The sequence below is a fragment of the Anastrepha obliqua genome, chromosome 3 (assembly GCF_027943255.1).
Source record: "Anastrepha obliqua isolate idAnaObli1 chromosome 3, idAnaObli1_1.0, whole genome shotgun sequence".
NCBI lineage: Eukaryota > Metazoa > Arthropoda > Insecta > Diptera > Tephritidae > Anastrepha > Anastrepha obliqua.
The window spans coordinates 80,238,080-80,259,133 of NC_072894.1; the positions used below are offsets into that span (position 1 = coordinate 80,238,080).

At 39.1% G+C, this 21,054-nt stretch overlaps 5 non-coding genes and 1 pseudogene across 5 annotated transcripts; 5 read left to right on the forward strand and 1 right to left on the reverse strand.

Annotated features, from left to right (window-relative positions):
* Positions 1-281: 281 nt before the first annotated feature.
* Positions 282-354, forward strand: Trnav-uac (transfer RNA valine (anticodon UAC)). Its single transcript has one exon. It is a non-coding gene; the product is annotated as a tRNA-Val (tRNA).
* A 577-nt stretch (positions 355-931) lies between these two features.
* On the forward strand, positions 932-1,129 carry LOC129243235 (U2 spliceosomal RNA). The gene has a single exon (XR_008582265.1). It is a non-coding gene; the product is annotated as a U2 spliceosomal RNA (small nuclear RNA).
* Positions 1,130-3,354: 2,225 nt separating this feature from the next.
* On the forward strand, positions 3,355-3,519 carry LOC129243191 (U1 spliceosomal RNA). The gene has a single exon (XR_008582260.1). It is a non-coding gene; the product is annotated as a U1 spliceosomal RNA (small nuclear RNA).
* A 9,000-nt stretch (positions 3,520-12,519) lies between these two features.
* Positions 12,520-12,700, forward strand: LOC129243179 (U2 spliceosomal RNA; annotated as a pseudogene).
* An 872-nt stretch (positions 12,701-13,572) lies between these two features.
* Positions 13,573-13,737, forward strand: LOC129243202 (U1 spliceosomal RNA). Its single transcript, XR_008582261.1, has one exon. It is a non-coding gene; the product is annotated as a U1 spliceosomal RNA (small nuclear RNA).
* A 4,106-nt stretch (positions 13,738-17,843) lies between these two features.
* Positions 17,844-18,008, reverse strand: LOC129243213 (U1 spliceosomal RNA). The gene has a single exon (XR_008582262.1). It is a non-coding gene; the product is annotated as a U1 spliceosomal RNA (small nuclear RNA).
* Positions 18,009-21,054: the final 3,046 nt, after the last annotated feature.

Genomic DNA, 21,054 nt, shown 5'->3' on the forward strand with positions numbered 1-21,054 from the left:
ATTTTTGTTAGAAAATATAATATGCAAATAAATTCAGACATATTTTGGCATTTAACATTCCACGAAGAAAATCAGCTTACTTTAATATTCTCTGACAATAATAAAACTATGGTAGTGCTACTATTTCTTTTAATTTTAATTTTTAGTTTTTCCGCTTACTTATTTTGAGCAAGATGTGACAGATACACATACATACATTCATATACATATATGTATGTACCTATGCCGCTCAACACTTGTGTATTTACTTATAATAGTTTTTTGCCATTTATTAAGTAACTGGTTCCATAGTGTAGCGGTTATCACGTCTGCTTTACACGCAGAAGGTCTCCAGTTCGACCCTGGATGGAACCATGAGAATTTATTTTTTTATTTTCTTATTTTTATTATGTACATATGTATGTATTTCGATTTTTTCATTCTTTGAAATATTAATGAATAATTTTGCTTGGTATTTAAAGGACTCTGATTGCCCTATTACGCGGTTATAATTTCATTAATGTATTCATATTTGATTGTTTTGATTAAAATATTTTTTATACATACATATGTACATATGTATATGAAATTTATAGTAATTTCTTTTTACTAATTTCTTAAGTAAATTTTATTTAACTTCGAACAAGTTAATCCTGGTTTTAATTCCGCCACGCTGTTAACCGCGACTTTTTGAGTTGTAATTTTTCTTCTTCAACAAAGTACGAATATCATCGGTAGGCAGCCAACCCCACACGGCGTTTGTTACTTTAAATGTACATGCATTTGTGTGTATGTATACATTTGCCTTTCAATTATGACTTTGTATTTTGCTTTTACTTTAGGGTAGGTAGAATTTTCGTTTCACTATGGAACGTAATAGCCACTTCGTAACAATTCTCATCAGGTTTGTAATGTTCTGTGAACAAATTGTTTTATTTAGTCGTTTAAAGTTATCGCTTCTCGGCCTTATGGCTAAGATCAAAGTGTAGTATCTGTTCTTATCAGCTTAACATCTGATAGATCCTCCATCGGAGGACAACAAATGTTAAACTGATTTTTGGAAATGGACGGAGTGTTTTAGGGGCTTGCTCCACCTCTGTCACGGGTTGGCCCGGTATTGCAGTACCGCCGGGATTTCGGCCCAAATTTTGAATACATTCACTGGTAAAAAAGTCCTATAGTTTTTTGTATTATGGCATTTAGGATAGGGAGAGACGACGAGGAATATATCGCACTTGTTACGTTAAAGCCTAACAACAAAAAATCTGAACATTTTCATTAGAGACACGAAAAACTATTTCCGTAAATATTAATAATGTATTACAAGGAAAAAAATATGTAATTGCACGGAAATATCATTAAAAACAATATAACGGTTGTTTCATTCTTATTTTTTCGCACTTGTTACGTTAAAGCGTAACAACTCAAAAAGAAAAGGAAAAGAGTAACCACTCAAAAATTTGTTATTTTAGCGCAACTACTAAACAAATAACATATAACACAATATAACACAATGCAAATGAACAATTGATATTAACCCTGGAGTACGAATGATCGACGATTCGACGAGCATCGTTTTTGTTTTACTAAATTGCTTTTAAATGTGTGTGTCTAACACTCTCAAATTTTTCATGGTGTTAGTAGGTCATTGACTCTTGTTGCAAGCAGTCGTGTTTTTTAAACCGCGTTGCTAGAACATTACTTATTTTTGTTTTGTGCTCGTCGAATCGTCGAAGGTTAGTACTAGCGTGACTTTTATGTCTGGATTAATATCATTACTTATTTGTATTTTTATATTGCGGAATTATTTACTTTGCCGTTTTTTACTTTAGTTGAAAAACAAAATGGCTTATAATAAAAAAACATTAACCGATAATGAAATTGAAAAGTTTTTTGAGAGTTGTGATTATTCTGATAATGAGGATGTAATTGAAAGCGATGCAGACGAAAGCGACGTGGTGTTAAGTGACGACAGCTTTTCAAAAACTTCTTCTGAATCAGAAGAAGACAATGTTTCCCCGTTTGTTTCTAGAAACTCAGGCAGTGATATTGAAATATCATAACAAAAGGCGGAGTCGATACGTTGGACCAAATGTGTCGTGTCATGTCGTGTTCACGAAAGACAAATAGATGGCCAATGTGTATATTTTATGGTATCCTAAATATAGCAATTATTAACAGCTACGTAATTTATACACACAATACGTTTACTGCCGGAATAAAACCTCTCAACCGCAGACAATTCATGAAAGAGCTCCACAAGAGTCTTGTTGAACCATGGCAAAAAGAAAGACTGGAAATGCCAAAGTTACTTAGCAAGACAAGAGCAAATATTGAAAATATTGTTACTCCGAATTGCAGTAAAAACAACGGGGAGTTAACCGAAAAGGATAAAAAAGAAAATAAAAGAAGTATGTGCAGATCATGTCCGTACCAAAAACGACGAATGGCGAAGTCAAAATGTGATAAATGCGAAAAACCTATATGTGGAGAGCACAAAGTTGAACTGTGTGACTCTTGTTCAATGTGAATATTTTTTTAATTTTTCTTTAACTTTTTATCAAGCTAAGAATGTGTAATTTTTAAGTTTTTACTGCTTTTATTTTTTTATTTTTGTTTTACAATAATATTTAGTTGCTTTTTTTATGATCTCAAAATTTTGAACAACATGAAATGAGTTAGTACAAAAATTAAATAAATCCTTTTCCTATGAATAAAAATTGAATTTGTTGTTTATATAGATTAATCGGATGTCAAAATAATTAAAATCATTTATTAACAGAGTATGTTTGGTTTTAAGCTATAGCTGTAGTCAATTAAAAAATACGTCGTCGATTCGACGATCATTCGTTACAACGTACGTAAAATATGTTTCGTACTCTAGGGTTAAAGAAAAATTGTTATCCTTGTATTTTGCAATTATTTCTTGCGATCTGAACACTTGAAACTATTACGTTACAAATCAAAGCCCACCTAAATCTGCTATGCAATGCAACAATTATTTACTATTGATCAATGAATGCGGCGTAACATTTTTCGAATAACGGTATAGTAAACGGTAAACAAACAACTGGCTAAAACTTATTAAAGAACAACAGTGAATAACAAAACCAATCATATTAACAAAAATGTTGGCTGTCCTATTCTATTATTAAATGTGCAAAACTTAGCGTTTGTTTATGCCTGCACAGTTGAGTTCGACGTATTGATAATTGGTAAGCAGCGGCAGCGAAATCTAAATTCAACCACCACTAAATGTAACACTATGCGCACGATAGCAGTAAAATTTTTCATTCGATAATGAGTAAGACTGGCAGTTCTCCGACAGTTTAAAGATGTTTATGTTGAATAAGGTGTTTGTTTGCGAGTGAAAGCATACTTACCTGGCGTAGAGGTTACCGTGATCATGAAGGCGGTTCCTCCGGAGCGAGGCTTGGCCATTGCACTTTCGGCTGAGTTGACCTTCGCGATTATTCCTAATGCGAATAACTCGTGCGTGTAATTTTTGGTAGCCGGGAATGGCGTTCGCGCCGTCCCGACGTTAATGAATATATTTAAGTTAAATTATTAGCAATGGAAATAGGATAAAAAAAAGGGAACGTTTCTTTAGCATTTTCAGCGTTTTTCTGACTTAAATATGTAATTGCGCCACGTAATTCACGATTGCGCAAAAATGCTTTGTTTTACTTTTGCTTTATGTTTACACAAAACAATTATTTTATATGGCGTAATTGGCCGCCGTAGCCGAATGATTTGGTGCGTGACTACCATTCGGAATTCATAGAGAGAACTTTGGTTCGAATCACGGTGAAACACCAAAATTAAGAAAAACATTTTTCTAATAGCGGTCGCCCCTCGGCAGGCAATGGCACGCCTCCGAGTATATTTCTGTCATGAAAAAGCTCCTCATAAAAAGATCTGCGTTCGAAGTCGGCTTGAAACTGTAGGTCCCTCCATTTGTGGAACAACATCAAGACGCACACCACAAATAGGAGGAGGAGCTCGGCGCAAATTACCGCAAGGTAATACCAATAAATCCGACGCCGGAATGGATAGCACTTTATAGTACGCACAAGCACTAGCCAGGAAACGGAAATAAGCGCCGGAAAGTAGGCCCCAAAAAAACGCCAAAAAAATTGGGACCAAAAAACGCGCCAAGTAGTAGGCACCAAGGAAATATAACGCCAAAAAGTAGGCACCAAAAATATATTTGCTACAAGTTTGCACCAACAAACAAGCGCCAAAAAGTAGGCAGCGCTATTTCTCACTAGAAATTAGCAACCACAAGGAAAAAGTGTATCTAAGATACATATAAGGTAATCTCTCTCTCTCCTTTTCCTCTACGTTATACCTTTTTTTTCTCTCGCGGAACGAAAATGTCCAGAACGTTGCATGGCCTTGAAATGTTAATCCCCATTCTCACTCGTCCATCGACGCCTAAGAAGTTTCACTTCAAAAGGAGTTTCGGCATTTTTTAGTAACAATTCAATTTATAAAAATGTTTTCAATGTTAAGCAGCCTTTTTTAGCCTTTTCAGTTTAAATTATACATTTTTTTTAACTTACAATTTCTCTGATGGGCACAATATTCTTGGTATGTTTATATGTAACCAAACGAAAACATCCAGCAAGAAGAGTCCCGGTCACGTAACCTAGTGACTGCTTAAAACGGTGGTGACTAAACTCAACTGACTTACGAATGTTCCTCTCGCAAGTCGCTCGTCCGTATAGCTGAAAAATATCTGACACAAGAAAACAGATACGATGTATATACAGTGCTGGACTTAAGTATAGGCACAATCCGCTTTATAAAAAGAACTGCAGTTTTATTTGTATTCAGAAAAACGATATATTTATTTTGTAGGTATATTATAGGTGTATAGTTTATACATTAAAAAATAGCTATGAAAACTAAATACATTTTCTTTGCAAATAAAGTTCAAAAATAAAAAAATTAAAATTAATTCGATATTTTTCTGGACAAAACTATAGGCACAACTACTTGCATAATTTTTTGTGCGCGTCTGTTTCAGTATCTGTTTCAATTATCTGGCAACACTTTTATATTCAGCACATTCCTATGTGTACCGTTATTATTTTTTATTGATTCAAACAAGCGAAAAGTTGATAACATTTTTGAAAATAATTATTTTGTTTGTAAACTCTTTATAATGACCCCAAAAAAAACTGAAACAACAATATCGGAGCGTAAAATCATTTCACACTTGCATAGCCAAGGAAAATCGTTTGCAGAGATCGGTGAATTAATGGATCGTAGTCGTTTTCCCATACGGACCATTGTAAATCGCTTCAAAGGTGAAACAAACTTTGAAAGTGCAAGTCGCTGTGGTCGTCCGCGCAAATTAACAGAGAGAGAACGTGCTTAGGTCATACGAAAAGTGAAACGTGATCCAAAAATTACATCTTCACAGGTTGCTGCAGAGGTAAAGGCAGAAATTAGCAAAGATGTACACTTTAAAACTGTACAAAGAGTGTTGCATGAGGCTGGTTATAACTCTCGTGTGGCTAGACGAAAGCCCTTGACATCTGCCATCAATCAGAAGAAGCGATTGGAGTATGCCAAAGAGTTTGAAAACAAGCCAAGCGATTTCTGGAATCAGGTATTGTTTTCTGATGAAAGCAAGTTCAACATTTTCCGGCCTGATGGACACACAAGGGTATGGCGAAAACGTAACACTGCAATGGAATCTCGAAATCTTTTGCCAACGGTTAAGTATGGTGGTGGGGGGATGTTGGTATGGGCCTGTATGTCATCTGCGGGTGTGGGAGAGCTTGTTTTCATTAATGAGATTATGGACAAGACAGTTTACTTAAACATCTTAAAGGAAAATGTGAAGAAAAGCGCTGAAAAACTGAACTTACCCGGGTCGTTCACATTTCAACATGACAACGACCCGAAGCATACAGCCCATGACGTCAAGATGTGGCTCGCTTATAACGTTTCACACGTCTCACCACACCCCCCGCAGTCACCAGATTTAAATCCGATAGAACATTTGTGGGAGGAATTGGAGAGAAGAATTCGAAAACGCACAATTTCATATAAGGTTGAGCTAAAAGCAGCTTTAATGGAAGAGTGGCTAAATATTGGCGAAAATGTAACAAAAAAACTTGTCCACTCAATGCCAAATAGACTTAAGGCCGTCATAAAACAGAAAGGGTTACCAACCAAATATTAAATTAAAATTTCAACGCATTTTGGTTATCGTTTAAGTAGTTGTGCCTATACTTTTGTCCAGTAAAATATTGAATTAATTTTAATTTTTTTATTTTTGAACTTTATTTGGAAAGAAAATGTATTTAGTTTTCATAGCTATTTTTTAATCTATAAGCTCTACACCTATAATATACCTACAAAATAAATATATCGTTTTTCTGAATACAAATAAAACTGCAGTTCTTTTTATAAAGCGGATTGTGCCTATACTTAAGTCCAGCACTGTATGTACATACATATTATGTAAATATAACCCCAACGACAGTCAATTCATACACATCAAGTTTAGTTTAGCGATAAAACAAAAACTATGCAAAATGAAAAAATTTTATTGTAGTAAAAGTGGAAATTTCATGCATATTGTAGTTGTGAGCTTACTCGAAAATCTTTTAAATATTCTAAGTAAAAATAAATAATTATTTTATGGTTTTTATTATATTCAAATAATGTTTTTACGAGAAAATAAAAAAAAATATTGTATAGAAAAATTAAATAAAATTTATAAAAAAAAAAACTTTGAAGAAAAAGTTTTTTTAGTGCATTTCTGACGATAAGTTTTTAATTTTTGGGCAAAGTTTTAGAACTAGTTATTTATCATATTATATTATAATTTTACATAAAGTGAATAACCAAAAACAAAAGAAAGAACAAATTTATCTACCATAAAGTATGTCCGAAACAACAGATATTTGGAAAATGCTTCCTTGTTACCCCTACCATCCCAGTTACAAAGCGAAAAAAAATCGTCATTATAAATTTGACGAACCAAATCGTCAACAGTCATCAGGACCCTTAAGTCTCAAAAAAAAAGTTTTCTAAAAATCTATTAGTCAAGAACGAACAAATTATTTCCTTACTAACCATTGCCTCAAGATATTCTTGTTGCAGCAGCTTTGTTTCTAATTCCTTAGCTGCAGATAACATTTGCAATGGCCTCATGGCTAAGATCAAAGTGTCTTTTTGTTTTTGTTTTTTGTCTTTTTGTCTTTGTTTTTTGTCTTTTTTTGTCTTTTTGCTTTTGTTTTTTGTCTTTTTGTTTTTGATCTTTGTCTCTTGTGTTTTTGTTTTCTGTCTTTTGTTTTTCTTTTTGCGAGTGTCCAACTAGACACTTGAGTGATTAGTCACCCATTTGTGGAGTTATTTGTTTATCAATTCACTCAACAGTATTATTGGGAGTCATATTGGCGGACGAACCTGCGGGGGATTCTGGCGAGCGGCCGGGGTCACCAACAGAGATTGTCATTGAATTTCCTCTTCCCTCAGAATTCCGATGACCAAAGTGCGCGGGTCCTCGGAAAAGACGAGGGGCCTGTATCTACTCCTCGCACAGAGGGCTTGCTAAACACATAAAGTTTGACCATCCGGGTGAATATGTACTGGTCTTCCAATGTGGCGTTTGTGGCTACAGAGGGGGGACAGCATATCCTGCCAAGGATGTGCGAACTCATCACGCCAAAAATCATGTCGTTAACCGGCCCGCTCTATCGACAGAAACGAGGGCACGTGGTCGTACCGGATCTGACAGGACAACCAATAGCAGTAGCAATAGCACTATTACCACATTAAGATCTAGCGCGAGAGCCAGAGTCAGTTCAGATAATTCCCTCATTAGTAGTAGAGTCACTCCCGACAGAAGTAACGGACCATCACCAGGAAACCCCCCACCAAGGACCACTCGGAGACCTCCATCCCTTAGTACCCAGCGCGATGACACTGACGCCACGATCTCCCGACCCTCCGGCCGCACTATCACCACCAGAGTTACGGCGTCGACTACCTCCTCCACTACTAAAGGCCCTCCAATAACATCGAGGGGGACACACAATAAAACACCAACACAACCCAGGGCTTCTCACGCTGTAACACCCCCTACAAGGAACTCCAGGGCTCAAAGTACCCCACCGACATCTATGCTCCACAGAAAGCAAACTGCACCATTGCGTCCAAGGGACTCAAATCGCTTGGCTACTGTTATCACTACCACTGCAGCGGGCCCTGTCACCAGAAGCAGGCGCCTCATGAGCCTCCCAACTGAGACAGGAGACGTTTTGCAGAAGAGAAAGGGGCTCACCAGAGCGAATACAGAGAGTACGAACAGCTCCCCACGGGAGTCGAGAGACACACCCATCCCGTTAGCACCCCAGCCAAGAATACCATCAGAACCATCACAACCGTCACCTCATTCACCAACAGATGGAAATAATGAAGGAAGCGAGCACCCACCATCAACCGGGGCGGCCTATCTACCCCCTTCAACCAGTATCACTACACTGACCACGGTAACAACTAGTGTCAGCACGTGCGGGAGACCGATCGTGACAGCAAGACTGATTGGTGAGGGACCACAGATAGTATCAGCTACAAGGGTGAACCCAACGGCCACCCAACATCCCCGTAGCAGGATCCAAGAGGAAAGATGCACTCACCAGAAGGAAGTCCAACGTCCATCAACATCCCATGGGACTACTGAGGGTAGGGAATCGGGGCGTCTCAGTGAAGCTGCGCTGAGGAAAAGGCGTGGAGGTGGCAGGAAACTGAGCTCATCATCATCGTCTTCGTCATCATCGTCGAGTCATTCTGTCGGGGCCCAAAGTGACGATTCAGTCTTTACTCGCAATCCGGTAATACACAGTCTTATGAATAATAACCTTAATAATATGAACGACAATGTAATTGATGTAAATAACAATAGTCATCAATCTCCGCAACTAGAGGCATTGCAAAATCCGGTACGACAGGCACCGCCCGCGTTTGCCCCAAGCTTCTCAGCATCAGTACCTCGTGACCACTCTTGGCGCAACCCTCAAACTGATCATACCGAACCCAACATTTTTCCTAGGTCCTCAACAGCTTCCCAACTCCCGAAGTCCGGTTCCGCGGGGGCGCGTGCTTCTAGGGGGGCTCCATCAGGGGGCCTGGCTCGGTCTGGACTTGCTAGTCGCCAGACACAGAGAAACCATGGGACCATCAATAGGGGAAACAACCCAGCGACGTCCTCCACGAGTGCCCAGAGGACACGTCCTCACCATTTCCAACCATCTGACAGGGTGTCCCGGGCGCCAGCGCGGGCTCCAACAGCTACCAACAGCCAGCGTGCAACGAGAGAGCAAGGTGCAGGCCGCATTTCCGAGGCTGCCAACACCAGAAGACGATTGGTGGCCCGGGCAGAAGGAATAAACACCGTGGATGGCCTTGATCAACTCGCAGTGGATCCAGCGAGTTTCCTACAAGCAACATCTGGGAAACCGGCAAACAATCAGCCGCGACCTCCTCGGGCCCAGCCCCAGCAACGTGAACCACCAAGTCAACAGCCCCGCCACGATAGAGCTGGCTATCACCCCGACGATGCCAACGACAGGAGAAGCCGACACCAGGGCGCTGAGCCCATGTTTCACAAGGGAGCTCAACAAGTTCGTCAAGCAACCGAGATTCAAAAACTCTACAGAACGAATCGCAAGAGAGCGATCCACGTAACACTGCCAAGTGCAGCGAGATGAGGTCTACCAGCACTATCACTCCATGTACTCTCTTGCGAGGAATTCTATGGGGAACGAACCGGAAATCCAATGGCCGGAATGGCCTGAGAATGGAAATGAGCGGTTGGTGGAGGCACTGACAAAGCCCTTTGACGCCCTCGAGGTGAACAAGAGACTCCGTAAAGCACATAACAGTGCACCGGGACCGGATGGACTCACCTACCGAGAGCTTCGGAGGGCAGATCCTGGTGCGGTAGTTATCACCGCGGCCTTCAACGCCTGTCTCCGGTTATCGGCATTTCCAACATCGTGGAAAATGTCCAACACGGTGCTGGTCTACAAAAAAGGAGACCAGGCGGACCTCTCCAACTGGCGTCCGCTAGCCATGGGCGACACGACAGCAAAACTGTTTGCTGCTGTACTGGCGGACAGGATCACCGAGTTCGCAGTACGGGGGAAGCGCCTTGAACAGGAGCAGAAGGGTTTCCTGCAGTATGAGGGGTGTGCTGAGCACAACTACGTTCTGCAGGAGGTCATTGAGGACTCCAAACGGACGGGGAAGGAACTTCTGGTGGCCTGGCTGGACCTGAACAACGCCTTCGGGTCCATCCCTCATGAATCCATATATAGGGCCTTGGATGGAGCTGGCCTGCCGTCGTCATCGGTGAACATGGTGAGAGCAATGTACACCGACTGCACGACACAGGTAAGGACACGGGAGGGATTCACTGACCCAATTAGAATTGCTGCGGGAGTCAAGCAGGGTTGCCCGGCTAGCCCCATCACGTTCAACCTGACCCTGGAGTCGCTCATCAGAGAGCTTTCCAGCAAAGGTACGGGCTACGTGATGGGGACCACGCGATGGAAGAACTTAGCGTACGCCGATGACCTTGCTTTGATTGCTGGCAGCCCGGAGGAGATGAGACTGTTGCTGACGACCGCGGAGGCTGAAGCCAAGAAGATCGGGCTCAGGTTTAATCCTGGAAAATGCGCCACCCTCCATCTTAGGGGCAAGGGCGGTAAGCAGCGCGCAGTACCCACTGAGTTCATCATGGACGATGAGCCAGTGAAGGCGCTCCGAGCGGGACAAGCCTACCAACATCTAGGAATACCAACTGGCTACCAAGTGAGACAAACACCCGTTGCCACCATTGAGCAGCTCATCACTGATGTTAGGACGGTGAATGACTCTCTGCTAACCCCATGGCAGAAGTTTGACGCCGTAGCCACTTTCATCTTACCAAGGCTAGACTTCGTGATGAGGGGAGCTCAGGTCCGGAAGGCGGGCCTCACAGCGGCGGACAAAGCCATCAAGAGAGCAGGTAAACGCTGGCTGAACCTTCCGCAGCGCGCCAGTCCGGAGGTGGTCTTCATACCCCCGTATAGGGGTGGTGGAGGGTTGCTTCCGTTGGCGGACCTGGCAGACGTACTCACGGTAGCTCATGCGTTCAGGATGTTAACCTGTGCGGATGGGTCCGTGAGCGCGTTGGCGAGGGAGATGCTGTCGGACACTGTTCAGCGGAAGCTGAAAAGACCACCAGTGCAGCAGGACATCGCTGAATACCTCTCTGGCTCATTGGAGGGGGAGTTCTTTGGGCCCAGCACCGACAATTCCTCATTCTGGTCACGTGTCAGAGTGGCAACGAGACGCCAAGCTGCGAAGCTGGAGCTGAAATGGAGACACGATGGCGGCCGGGACGAACTATCGCTGGAGTGTAAGAGCGCTAGAGGTAGAACAGCCATCATCCCCCCAGAGGCCAGGACCCAGGTGATCAACCGGCTGAGAACGGCCATACAGGAGCATTACCTCGCGACGCTCCTCGCGAAGCCAGACCAGGGAAAAGTCTACGCGGTTTCATCTGGTGTAAGGGTCGCCAATCATTTCATGAGAAGCGGCAGTTACACCAGGTTTGCCGAGTGGCGTTTTGTCCACCGCGCACGGCTCGACGTGCTCCCATTAAACGGGGCACGAAGATGGGGTGAGGGGGACAAGCGCTGCCGTAGATGTAATCACGCCCTGGAATCCTTGCCGCACGTGCTGTGCCACTGCACACCTCACTCGGCAGCGAGACAACTGCGCCATGACGCTATTATAGCAAGAGTGGCAAAAGCTATCAAACTGCCTGGCACCATGACCATCAAGCAGACAGTTGCGGGAGTCTCTGGTGGGAATCTCTCAGCACTAAGGCCGGACATTGTCATCAGGAACGAGACCACGAGGTCCGTCACCATAGTGGACATAACCGTGCCATTCGAGAACCGACGGGAGAGTTTCGCAGAGGCGCGGGACGAGAAGATAAGAAAGTATACCCCGCTGGCTGTTGCGCTGCACTCACGAGGCTACAATGTGGAGGTAGAGGCGATCCTCGTTGGTGCCCTGGGCACCTGGGACCCATGCAACGAGCCGGTGCTGAGACGCTTGCGTGTTAACCAACGCTACGCGTCTATGATGCGCCGTCTAGTTGTCTCTGACACCATCCACTGGTCACGGGACATATACGTGGAGCACGTCTCTGGGGAGAGACAATATTCTGCTCCTCCTGGGGAGCGCCCTGGCTAGGGTGTGCCGCTGGCGGACGTACTTCAAACCCTCCTGACCCTGCGTGAATGCGATTGTAAGGATGGGCTATGGCCTCCGGTACCCCTTCTGGGTGAACGGGGGCAATAACGAGATTAATTCTTTCATATGAAACACCTGCAAAGAAAAAAGTCAACCTTAGCTAAGAAGCAGCATAATCTTTTATTTATATCTAACGAACCGTCACTCTCGAAAAGAGTGCGGGAATTTTTATGTATCACCCCGGGGGGGAAATGTCCCCCTGGGGAAAACGGTCTTGAAGCCCACTTTATCTGTTCTTATCAGCTTAACATTTGATAGATCGTCCATCGGAGGACAACAAATGTTAAACTGATTTTTGGAAATGGACGGAGTGTTTTAGGGGCTTGCTCCACCTCTGTCACGGGTTGGCCCGGTATTGCAGTACCGCCGGGATTTCGGCCCAAATTTTGAATACATTCACTGGTAAAAAAGTCCTATAGTTTTTTGTATTATGGCATTTAGGATAGGGAGAGACGACGAGGAATATATCGCACTTGTTACGTTAAAGCCTAACAACAAAAAATCTGAACATTTTCATTAGAGACACGAAAAACTATTTCCGTAAATATTAATAATGTATTACAAGGAAAAAAATATGTAATTGCACGGAAATATCATTAAAAACAATATAACGGTTGTTTCATTCTTATTTTTTCGCACTTGTTACGTTAAAGCGTAACAACTCAAAAAGAAAAGGAAAAGAGTAACCACTCAAAAATTTGTTATTTTAGCGCAACTACTAAACAAATAACATATAACACAATATAACACAATGCAAATGAACAATTGATATTAAAGAAAAATTGTTATCCTTGTATTTTGCAATTATTTCTTGCGATCTGAACACTTGAAACTATTACGTTACAAATCAAAGCCCACCTAAATCTGCTATGCAATGCAACAATTATTTACTATTGATCACTGAATGCGGCGTAACATTTTTCGAATAACGGTATAGTAAACGGTAAACAAACAACTGGCTAAAACTTATTAAAGAACAACAGTGAATAACAAAACCAATCATATTAACAAAAATGTTGGCTGTCCTATTCTATTATTAAATGTGCAAAACTTAGCGTTTGTTTATGCCTGCACAGTTGAGTTCGACGTATTGATAATTGGTAAGCAGCGGCAGCGAAATCTAAATTCAACCACCACTAAATGTAACACTATGCGCACGATAGCAGTAAAATTTTTCATTCGATAATGAGTAAGACTGGCAGTTCTCCGACAGTTTAAAGATGTTTATGTTGAATAAGGTGTTTGTTTGCGAGTGAAAGCATACTTACCTGGCGTAGAGGTTACCGTGATCATGAAGGCGGTTCCTCCGGAGCGAGGCTTGGCCATTGCACTTTCGGCTGAGTTGACCTTCGCGATTATTCCTAATGCGAATAACTCGTGCGTGTAATTTTTGGTAGCCGGGAATGGCGTTCGCGCCGTCCCGACGTTAATGAATATATTTAAGTTAAATTATTAGCAATGGAAATAGGATAAAAAAAAGGGAACGTTTCTTTAGCATTTTCAGCGTTTTTCTGACTTAAATATGTAATTGCGCCACGTCATTCACGATTGCGCAAAAATGCTTTGTTTTACTTTTGCTTTATGTTTACACAAAACAATTATTTTATATGGCGTAATTGGCCGCCGTAGCCGAATGATTTGGTGCGTGACTACCATTCGGAATTCATAGAGAGAACTTTGGTTCGAATCACGGTGAAACACCAAAATTAAGAAAAACATTTTTCTAATAGCGGTCGCCCCTCGGCAGGCAATGGCACGCCTCCGAGTATATTTCTGTCATGAAAAAGCTCCTCATAAAAAGATCTGCGTTCGAAGTCGGCTTGAAACTGTAGGTCCCTCCATTTGTGGAACAACATCAAGACGCACACCACAAATAGGAGGAGGAGCTCGGCACAAATTACCGCAAGGTAATACCAATAAATCCGACGCCGGAATGGATAGCACTTTATAGTACGCACAAGCACTAGCCAGGAAACGGAAATAAGCGCCGGAAAGTAGGCCCCAAAAAAACGCCAAAAAAATTGGGACCAAAAAACGCGCCAAGTAGTAGGCACCAAGGAAATATAACGCCAAAAAGTAGGCACCAAAAATATATTTGCTACAAGTTTGCACCAACAAACAAGCGCCAAAAAGTAGGCAGCGCTATTTCTCACTAGAAATTAGCAACCACAAGGAAAAAGTGTATCTAAGATACATATAAGGTAATCTCTCTCTCTCCTTTTCCTCTACGTTATACCTTTTTTTTCTCTCGCGGAACGAAAATGTCCAGAACGTTGCATGGCCTTGAAATGTTAATCCCCATTCTCACTCGTCCATCGACGCCTAAGAAGTTTCACTTCAAAAGGAGTTTCGGCATTTTTTAGTAACAATTCAATTTATAAAAATGTTTTCAATGTTAAGCAGCCTTTTTTAGCCTTTTCAGTTTAAATTATACATTTTTTTTAACTTACAATTTCTCTGATGGGCACAATATTCTTGGTATGTTTATATGTAACCAAACGAAAACATCCAGCAAGAAGAGTCCCGGTCACGTAACCTAGTGACTGCTTAAAACGGTGGTGACTAAACTCAACTGACTTACGAATGTTCCTCTCGCAAGTCGCTCGTCCGTATAGCTGAAAAATATCTGACACAAGAAAACAGATACGATGTATATATGTACATACATATTATGTAAATATAACCCCAACGACAGTCAATTCATACACATCAAGTTTAGTTTAGCGATAAAACAAAAACTATGCAAAATGAAAAAATTTTATTGTAGTAAAAGTGGAAATTTCATGCATATTGTAGTTGTGAGCTTACTCGAAAATCTTTTAAATATTCTAAGTAAAAATAAATAATTATTTTATGGTTTTTATTATATTCAAATAATGTTTTTACGAGAAAATAAAAAAAAATATTGTATAGAAAAATTAAATAAAATTTATAAAAAAAAAAAACTTTGAAGAAAAAGTTTTTTTAGTGCATTTCTGACGATAAGTTTTTAATTTTTGGGCAAAGTTTTAGAACTAGTTATTTATCATATTATATTATAATTTTACATAAAGTGAATAACCAAAAACAAAAGAAAGAACAAATTTATCTACCATAAAGTATGTCCGAAACAACAGATATTTGGAAAATGCTTCCTTGTTACCCCTACCATCCCAGTTACAAAGCGAAAAAAAATCGTCATTATAAATTTGACGAACCAAATCGTCAACAGTCATCAGGACCCTTAAGTCTCAAAAAAAAAGTTTTCTAAAAATCTATTAGTCAAGAACGAACAAATTATTTTCTTACTAACCATTGCCTCAAGATATTCTTGTTGCAGCAGCTTTGTTTCTAATTCCTTAGCTGCAGATAGCATTTGCAATGGTAGTATGGACGATATTTCTGTTTGTATTTCATCTACTTCTTTACCAGTCATTTTGCAAACAGAATGATGAATCCTGCGTTTTAAATTGAGTAAGCTGCTCGCTGGTTTCGAGTTCTGTAGTTATCAAAGTAAGAATGTAAATAGTTTGATGCAACAGTGGCACGCCGCTAAATACGTACATTTTCATTAAAAATGATTTCTAAATTACTTAGCCGCTTGTCGAAATGAAAGGATTGGTCGACCACTACTTTTTGGTTTTCCAATATTTTTACTTGGTTCGCAAGTTCTAAAAGTATTACTGTGATGTCCCGATTCTGCTCTATATTTAAAAGACACATCAGAGCGTAGGTTATAAACTTTTTTCGAAAAGCAAATACCTTTTGTTTACATAACTTCCTACTTGATCACACTTTGAGCAACTATTTTTACCATTGTGAGATTGTACTCCTGTGACAAAGACACAGGCAGGTTTATCACAGCAAAATAAACGGATTTCAAACTTTTTCTTTACGGGATTTGATCCCACTTGAAGTCCGTTTTCTTTCAAATAAATTACTTCCTCACAAAAATTTTTCAAGTAATCATTGACGTTCCACGGTTTTTCCGTGAAGCAAGCAATGGTAAAAGGGGCCTGGTTTGGAAAGCCAACGATTGTTCCAAGGATGGGCCACAAAACTTTACTTGAACTGTTATACAACTTAAGCCCATCAATCCCAACGTTCATTTTTACTTCATCCTTATCATGAAGAAAAGCACATGCGCCTATTTTAAAATGGTGTTGGATACCGCGATATAAAAATTCCCCACTATGAATGGATTGAATCACAGCTTTTTTATTATTATTATTGTTTTAAAAAGAGTCTTAGCCGATAGAAGCAAATCTTTCAGACCTATTCTCCTAAGCACTTGAAGTAGATGTGTAACTACATTATGGGACACCCTATTTGCTATAGCCCATTTTTTTATTTCAAGCGCACTATCACATTCCTCCGTATCATTTTCGGGAGCACTATCGCTAGTTTCACTTATAGCCATTACTGATACATTGGAATAGTCTGAGCACCTCTCCTCCAAAAAAAGTTCACTATTACCATCTGTATCATCACAAACACTAAGCATTCGCGAATATTGTTCCGCACTTGCCCTCTACTCCCTATTCTCGCAGCTATTTAGACACTTTTGTATAAAATTATAGCTTAATTTAGAAAACTTTTGTTGTTGTTTTTCTTTTGTTTCATTTCTACTGATGCAAAAATGAGAAAAAGATATGAATAAAGTTACTGCTTACACATTTTCCAAAGGTGACGTAGAACCAAAAAAAAGTCGATTTTCAAACCAATACGAGTGCATACATACATATGTATATGTTTGTAACTTACAAAAATGTGTAATTGTGTTAGAGTTTCGGTCACGCAGAATGTTTGGCATCGATTGCACCAACACAATTTCTATCATATCCTTGTACTGATTTTCTGTAGATTCGCTAACGTGACTGGGGAAAGTAGCCGCCAGATAACTACACAACTTCCCTGTATTATTTTGCGCTTAATCGTTTCACCTAACTCATACCTCCTCCATGCAGCGCTCTTCACAATACACATGTGACAAATATCTAAATAACCAATATGAAACAAATATTAATCGACTTTCTTAATTAATGGAAATTCTATAGTTTATATAAGAAATGCAAGGACTAAAAAAGTTCGAAGGTATAAAGTTCAGCCATTAAATAGGAATTGGGGTTCTAGTGGTTATCAAATCCAACAGTTCCGCCGAAAACATTAAATCATGAGGAATTGTTTCCACACACATGGATGGCTTGTGTATGAGCTGCCTTTAAAATATGTAGTGAGCAGTTCCTTGAGAAAGCCAAACAGCGATTTGATCCTGAGCAAAGACTCCCTTCAGTTTTGCTCTAAGTATATTCAGAAAGCGAGGCTTCAATGAGTCGCAAATTTCGCTGTTTTCTTATATTGCAAATATAGAATGTACCAAACGAAAATAGGTGTTTTCTACGGGCACAATTTTGTGTATCTCACCATGGCACCATGTGAGACGACCAATTGTTTGCAAACGTCAAAAATGCTATAAGCGCTCCTTCCTACTTTATTATCTTACTTTCATCACCACTATTCAAATTAGATTAAATTTAAATATATTCATTAACGTCGGGACGGCGCGAACGCCATTCCCGGCTACCAAAAATTACACGCACGAGTTATTCGCATTAGGAATAATCGCGAAGGTCAACTCAGCCGAAAGTGCAATGGCCAAGCCTCGCTCCGGAGGAACCGCCTTCATGATCACGGTAACCTCTACGCCAGGTAAGTATGCTTTCACTCGCAAACAAACACCTTATTCAACATAAACATCTTTAAACTGTCGGAGAACTGCCAGACTTACTCATTATCGAATGAAAAATTTTACTGCTATCGTGCGCATAGTGTTACATTTAGTGGTGGTTGAATTTAGATTTCGCTGCCGCTGCTTACCAATTATCAATACGTCGAACTCAACTGTGCAGGCATAAACAAACGCTAAGTTTTGCACATTTAATAATAGAATAGGACAGCCAACATTTTTGTTAATATGATTGGTTTTGTTATTCACTGTTGTTCTTTAATAAGTTTCAGCCAGTTGTTTGTTTACCGTTTACTATACCGTTATTCGAAAAATGTTACGCCGCATTCATTGATCAATAGTAAATAATTGTTGCATTGCATAGCAGATTTAGGTGGGCTTTGATTTGTAACGTAATAGTTTCAAGTGTTCAGATCGCAAGAAATAATTGCAAAATACAAGGATAACAATTTTTTTTTAATATAAATTGTTTATTTAATTGCATTGTGTTATATGTTTAAAAAACCGTGCAGAAGAAACCGTTGACTACTTGATCAAGTACCTATACTGGGAATGAGCGATAAAGGAGCTGAAATGAAGGAAATTTCTAAAAAACTCAATCGCCATAGGAATCTGCAAATAAAAAGTGAAATGAGTGTTTCCATAGTAAGAAGTAGAATAATGCAAATTTTACACGAAAATCCTAAACTTTTGACTCACTAACTGCACTCCTATGGTAACTTTTAAGCTATGTAAATACACACCAATACGTAAAATTAAATTTTTTAAATGATCGACGAAATGCGTAAAATTACTTCTCTTATTATAATTGACGAACTTTTGTACGAAAATGAGGAAGAAGAGATGCAACAAAAGAAGAGAAAAAAAATCTGGTCCAAAAATTGGCTTTTAAAAAAATCGAATTTTCGAACGGGAGGCTGCTGAAAGAACTGAAGGAAAATGAGCCAGCGGACTATAAAAATGACATGAGGATGGACGAAGCCCTGTTTAGAAAATTGTTGGACTTCGTAAAGGCCAAATAACGAAACAAGATACCATAATGAGAGAGGCAATATCAGCAGAAATTAGACTGGCAATAACTTTGCGGTATCTTGTAACAGGAAACGCTTTTGCGGACTTGAAATTTTTATCAATTTTATTGTATTCATTTTTTAATTGTTCGTATGCTTTTTTTCTAAAATTTTTATTTTTATATTTTTCACTACTTATATCCCACAGCTCTCTCAAATTTTTATATTCGTTAATAAAATTAACATAATTTTCATTATTTTCAATTGCCATTTTTTCCTTTTTCGCTTTATTTTACTCCGCACGAACCTTCTTCTTTGCTTGTGTTCAACGAACTGAACGAGTAAAAGCAGTAAACAATGATACACACGAAGCAACGGTTGCAGCAACACGAAAATCATTTGGCAACACATCTACACACGAGGCAACGGTTGCTTCAACATGGCCGAGTTGCTGCAACGGTTGCCTGGTGTGTATTTAGCTTTACCACTTACAATTTTGTCTCAACTGCCATCGTTCGGTAGACAAAACACGTACAGGCCCGTCCGCAGACCCTCAGATTTTGGGCTGTTCCAACTTTTGTTGCAGTCTGATATAACTTTGCTTGTCTTTATAAATAAATATATAAATAAATCCGGAAGTTTATTAAATAATCCATCAAGAAATGTAATAAAAACATTTGAATTTACTGTTGAGTTAGAAATTGCTCGAGAATGTATAATACCAATTAAACTCAAGGCTAAAATTAATGAAACATTTCTTCCTCTTGTTGTTGGAACTATTAAATGGGCTGAAGTATTTATCCTCGATCGAGCTTTATTTCTGCGAAGATGATAGTTGAAATAGGATTCATTAATAAACATTATTTCCTAATGTGTTTGTGGGGCATTTTGTGAAAAATTTAGTGCATATTTTTTGCGTTGTTCAATTGTTGATTTGGAGTTTAAACGGTCCAGGTTGATTGTGGCGGTTTTTAATGTTATTTTTAAAGCTTTTAATGCATTAAATACTGTCGTTGTGCTCATGTTGACGTTTTTATTTTCAATTTTTTTTAAGTAATTCATGGATTTTCTTCAATTAATTTCTCCACATAGTTTAAAATCTTATTACTTAGTTTAACATTTCTTTTTCCACCACGATTTCGTCTAATAATATCACATCCATCCTTCTTATACCTTCGAATTATAGAAGTGGCTGTGTTTTTATAAATTCCAGCTAATTCTGCTGACCCTGCAATAGCTTTACCTTCTTCATAGCATTTTATCAAAATCTCCTTTTTGTCAATACTCATTTTAACATAATTTCCCCTGCGGTTTCTGCAACGAGGAATAGGTAAGTTCTCCTCCTTTTCTAAATTACTATCATCAGAATCTTCTGTGACCTGCATTATTCCCCGATAATGACATTTATTTACCTGACTTCCTATATTATCTTCAACTGTTACTTCTTCAGGTGATGTATTGGTGTTCATTATCATAAACTTATTTAAGGGTTTTAACGATTTTGAATTTCAAATATTTATTTTAAAATAAATAATAATTACACAACAAGAAAAGAAAACTTTTATTCTGCGTTTACTGCGATTGCATAAAAAGCTTTACTTTGTGATTACTGCAGTTGCTTAACTGTAAACAAGTGTTTAACCTTATTTTCAGCAAAATAAATATATTTGGAAAATAATAATTATCATATCATATTTCACAAACTTTAATTTGAAATTAAAAATCTTTAATTTGAATTAAAAAAAATTAATTTGAAATAAAAAACTTTAATTTGAATTAAAAAAAAATTTAATTTGAAATTATTAAACTTTAATTTGAAGTTAAAAATCTATAACAATGAAATGTGGGTTTATTTTTCTTTTAAATTAGTAATAAGTTTTAAAGCATTACACTTTAATAAACTAACAAACTTGTTGTTTTGGAATATAAAAAATATTTTAAGTCATACATCTACGATGAAAAATTAATAGGGCTGGGACATTCGTTATGACATGCTGAATAAAAATG